Below are 6,000 nucleotides of genomic sequence, written 5' to 3'. Positions count from 1 at the left end.
GCTCTGCTTGGCACAGAGAAAAGTTTTGATACCAAATTGACGTAGCGGGTGTTTAATGTTCTAATATTTCTATGATTTTTGATAATATTAGAATATAACAACAATATAAATTCATGTTGATTTGAAATAATATTGTGAACCTAGTGGGTTAAGACTCGTTAAATCTGTAGGATGCTGAGAATTAACTAAACATGAACACTCACATAGAGCTTTGAAAACTAAGGATATTAGTGAACTAAAATCTAGAGTTTATTCCAAGAAATAAATCAATAATAAGTACTTAAAACATCCTTGCAAAAGGTACAAAAGATACTTAGTTGTACTAATTAGAACTTATCCTAATTTAATTAGAAAAACCTATTTTAATATGACTCATAGCTAATCTAGGACTACAACTTAAATAGACTATGGCTCAACTCCAAATGGGCAATCAAATTAAAGTAGAATACAAGTTAATTAAAATATTTCTAAATATTACAAATTTCAATCTAATTAGGATTTCTTCATTTGCTTGCTCTACCCCAAAATTCTAGTAGTTTTTTTTTTTTAAATTCAGATTTTTAACTTTTTTATGATTAACAAATTTTAACATTTTTTTTATTCAATATTCCCAACACCAAATTTTGTTGGTGGTAAGGACTCGCACTTGCAGCTTGACTTTAACATTTTAAAATAACTAAAGATGATAATTAGGATGTGAGTGTGAGCTTAATTTATGCTTTAAGACTTGATAATAAAGATCAATACGAAAAGTATGTAGGGACATTTAATTGAATTATTGAAACTTTCCTTATTATTTTTCCATTTCAATCAACGGTTACAGGTTTATTCAATGTATTTTCCATTTGTGTTTTCAGGCTTATCTGTTTGTAGCATTTTATAATTTTGCCGAAATGGAAGCAAGACATGCATGCAGAAGAAGAGGTTTGATTTATTCTGAAGGTCAAGTTTATTTAAGCAAGTGTTAATCTACCTTTTTGCATCATAACTAAATATTTCGCGTTTTCTTGTTCTGCTTTTGCATACGGTTCTGTCCAAAATTGCTTTATCATTCGACATTTGTCTATTTGCCCTTTGGAAATGTCAAATGAGGTAGGTTGCTCTTTCTAGAAGAGAAAGAATTTCACATCCCTTTTTGACATTTGCTAAGGGCGGCACCAATCATATTGAAAAAATGGTGCCGTCCATAATTGAAAGAAAAAAAAAATAATAGCCAATATTTGGCTATAAAAGGGAGCTCCCCATTTTGTTTCATTCATCCCAATTTTAGATCTCTCTAATTCATTTGAGAAAAGAATTGAGAGTTGAGAGTGTTAGAGTTTTAAACTCTTGTATTAGTGATTTGAGAGATTGGGTGTATTGGGATTCTAGGTAGTGAGCCAAAATATTACAATACTTGTAATTATCATATCACTAGTAAAATATTTTCCTTTTGTCTTCGCTCATGGATGTAGGCTACAAGCCGAACCACGTAATTTCTAGTGTCCCTGTGTGATTCTATTGTCTTACCATTTCTCAATTTCACTTTAGTTGCATATCTGTTAGAGTTTTAAACTCTTGTATTAGTGATTTGAGAGATTGGGTGTATTGGGATTCTAGGTAGTGAGCCAAAATATTACAATACTTGTAATTATCATATCACTAGTAAAATATTTTCCTTTTGTCTTCGCTCATGGATGTAGGCTACAAGCCGAACCACGTAATTTCTAGTGTCCCTATGTGATTCTATTGTCTTACCATTTCTCAATTTCACTTTAGTTGCGTATCTGCTACACCCATCAATTTTCCAACAATGGTATCATAGCTATTGGTTGTATTTTTTTGGAGTCGGGTACTGTTCACGTATACAATATTGTTCATATATACGGTAATGTTCACATATGGGATACTCTCACAAAATTGTACGAGGCCAAGTCACTATACTCTTTGAATGGCGAAATCTACAACGATGACCGACCATATCAATACCTTGAAGACTCAATTTTCACAACTCACAACATTGGGTCATAAAATAGATGAGAATGAACGTGCAGAACTTCTACTTTAAAGTCTACCATATTCGTATAATTAACTCATCATCAACCTAACAAACAACAATCCAGTGGACAGTCTAGTTTTCGACGATATTACAGCCTCCGTATTAAATGAGGAAAGCAAACGAAAAAGTAATGAAGACAAACAAGTAAGTTCGTAACAAGCAGAAGAGCTATCAGTGACGATATGGAGATCAACAGAACTTGTCCCCAGTGGGAGTCACAATCATGGTAGATCAAAATCTAGAGTAAAAAGAATATTAAATGTTACAACTGTGGCAAGAAAGGGCACATCAAGAAAGAGTGTTGGAATAACCAAAAGAGAAGAGATGGCAAAGAACCTGAGTCATCAAATACTTAGGGGTGTGGCAAGTATCTCGGATGATGGCGAAATTCTCTACAGCGAGGCAACAACTGTTTCAGAAAGCAGAAAACGGATATCTGATGTCTGGGTCATGGACTCAGGAGCTACCTGGCACATGACCTCTCGGAGAGAATGGTTCCACACATATAAACTTATCTCAGGAGGATCGGTATATATAGGTGATGATCTTGCCTTGGAAATCGTTGGTCTGGGTACTGTCAAAATAAAAATGTTTGATGGTATAGTTCACACAATTGAGGAGGTACGACATGTCAAAGGCCTGAAGAAGAATCTATTGTCTCTAGGACAAATAGATAGTCGTGGGTGCAAAAATCATGTGGAAAATGGGATAATGAAGATTGCTAGAGGTGCACTTGTATTGATGAAGATCAACTGCAAATGAGAGATAAGGATGATAGCACTATAAAAGAAAAGTCAGAGACTATACCAGTATATGTGGAAAATAATTTAGAAGATTCAGATTCTTCTGAAGTAATACTAGAGCACAAAGAACAAAAACCAGTCAAGTCCGAGGCTCCAGAAATTCATTGGTCAACTCGTGAGAGACTATCACCAGCGTGGCACTCGAAGTATGTCACAGAGATCAATGTTGCATATTATCTTCTAACAGAGGATGGAGAGCCATCAACTTTTCATGAAGCTTTAAACAACTCAAATGTTGCTTTGTGGATGACAGCAATGCAAGAAAAAATTGAGGTTCTACACGAGAACAAGACATGGAAACTTGTACCATTACCATATGGAAGAGAAGCCATTGGTAACAAATGGGTCTATAAGATCAAATGTGATTGCAATGACTAAGTAGAGCGGCATCGTGCAAGATTGGTGGTGAAATGATATGCTCAAAAAGAGGGTATTGACTTCAATGAAATATTTTCTTTGGTGGTTCGACTCACAACAGTCAGAATGTCTTGGTGATGTGTGCTACATTTGACTTACATTTAGAGCAGTTAGATGTGAAAGCTGCATTTCTTCATAGGGAACTTGAAGAAGAAATTTATATGTTCTAACCATAAAGTTTTAGTGAAAATGGAAATGAGAACTTGGTTTGGTTGAACAAATCTCTATACGGTCTTAAACAGGTGCCGAGGTATTTGTATAAGAGATTTGATTCCTTCATCAAGAGACCTGGATACAACAGACTCACTCCAGACCAATGTGCATATTACAAGAGATTTAAAGATAATGATTTCATCATTTTGCTACTGTACGTAGATGACATGTTGGTAGCAGGACCCAACAAATATCAAGTCCAAGAATTGAAGGCACAGTTGGCTAGGGAGTTTGAAATGAAGGACTTGGGACCAGCAAACAAGATTCTAGGAATGCAAATTCACTGAGACAGAAATAACAAGAAGATTTAGTTTTCTCAGAAGAACTACTTGAAGAAAATCTTGCGACGCTTCAACATGTATGATTGTAAGCCAATCTCTACCTCACTTCTTGTTAATTTAAAATTATCCTCAAGTATGTGTCCTAGCAATGAAGCAGAAAAGAATGAGATGTCTCGGGTACCGTATACATCAGTAGTGGGAAGTTTGATGTTCGCTATGATATGCACTAGACCAGATATTGCACAAGCAGTGGGAGAAGTCAGTTGATATATGACGAATCCTGGTAGAGAGCGTTGGATAACTGTGAAGAGGATTTTGAGGTATATCATAAGAACCTCATATGTTGCATTATGTTATAAAGGATCATAATTTACTGTCAGGGGATATGTGGATTCAAATTTTGCAGGAGACCTTAATACAAGGAAATCCACTACTGGCTATGTGTTTACACTTACGGGAGCAGCTGTAAGCTGGGTTTCAAAATTGCAGACCGTTTTGGCCTTATCTACAACAGAAGCAGAGTACATGGCAGCTACACAAGCTTGCAAATAAGTATTTGGATACAAAGGTTATTGGATTAACTCGGGCACAAATAAGAGAAAATTTATGTGTATTGTGATAGTCAGAGTGTCTTACACATTGTAAGGAATCTAGCTTTTCATTCCAAGACAAAGCATATAGGGGTACAATATCACTTCGTTTGAGAAGTAGTGGAAGATGGAAGTGTGGATTTGCAGAAAATCCATACGAAGGAGAACCTAGCAGATGTTTTGACCAAGCCGATCAATTCTGACAAGTTTATCTAGAGTAAATCCTCTTGTGGCCTAGCAGAGACGTAAGCAACATGACAATGGCGAAACAGAAAGGATAGTGTGGAGATTGATTGGTTCCCAATCTAATCTCCAAGTGGGAGAATGTCAAATGAGGTAGGTTGCTCTTTCTAGAAGAGCAAGAATTTCACATCCCTTTTTGACATTTGCTAAGGGCGGCACCAACCTTATTGAAAAAATGGTGCCGTCCATAATTGAAAACAATTATAAAATAATAGCCAATATTTGGCTATAAAAGGGAGCTCTCCATTTCGTTTCATTCATCCAAATTTTAGAGTTCTCTAATTTATTTGAGAAAAGAATTGAGAGTTGAGAGTGTTAGAGTTTTAAACTCTTGTATTAGTGATTTGAGAGATTTGGTGTATTAGGATTTTGGGTAGTGAGCCAAAATATTACAATACTTGTAATCCTCATATCACTAGTAAAATATTTTCCTTTTATCTTTGCCTGTGGACGTAGGTTACAAGCCGAACCACGTAATTTCTTATATCCCTGTGTGATTGTATTGTCTTACTATTTCTCAATTTCACTTTAGTTGCGTGTCTACTACACCCATCAATTTGCCAACAGGATATATGTAGTTATGGGGTAGTATCTTTTATTGATTGTGGGTTGTGATGGCGCCTGAAGGGTGACTAGTTTGTTGTTATTTCACCTTTAATCTATTTTCTATTTTATTTTTCTTAAAAAAGGTGTGTATGACAATGCAAAAACGAAGGACATTGATAAAGTGTAGGAAAATAAAGTTTCGAAATAATGAGAACAATATTAATAAGTCTAAATAAATAAAATTAGAGTTGTTGGTCCATTTATATGAACCCTAAATATTGCAAATTTATTAAAACAAACATGTCCGAAATATTATTTCACAATAAAATTCTTCGAATCTAAATAAGGAAAACAAAGCAAAAAGCATCTACTTCCGATATTTTAAAAAAATATAAAAATATTCTGAAAGCAATCGGCAAAATAGTACAATAATTGAAAAACTAAAAAATGATCAAAAGAATTTTCAGGTCAACCAGAAGATGTTATTCTCGATTTTTTTTCTTTTTGTCCTATGTTTCAAATCAATATACTATATGCCCAAAACAGACAATTGTAGCCTAATTATGCTCCCCGAAAGGTACTCTACTCATTATATGCAATCATCCTACGACATTATATGTGAAGCATTTGTACTCGAAACTAGAAGGAATGAAAATTTGTTTTCTATTTATCATTAACCTTTCAGATTATGTATAACAAACAAGATTAAGAATGATTAAATTTTAAAAGCTCAAATTATTTTTATATATTTTTAATAAATCATTATTTTCACATTATAAAGGTTTTATATTTGATGGAAAAATAATTTTATGAAATTAGTTATTTTTCAAGTTTATGGTCTAATTGAAATAGTTTTGAAAACTTTGAAA

The sequence above is a fragment of the Citrus clementina genome, unplaced genomic scaffold, assembly GCF_000493195.1.
Source record: "Citrus clementina cultivar Clemenules unplaced genomic scaffold, Citrus_clementina_v1.0 scaffold_9, whole genome shotgun sequence".
Classification (NCBI taxonomy): Eukaryota; Viridiplantae; Streptophyta; class Magnoliopsida; order Sapindales; family Rutaceae; genus Citrus; species Citrus x clementina.
The sequence above is the reverse complement of the archived record's forward strand: the minus strand, read 5'-3'. Positions refer to the sequence as shown.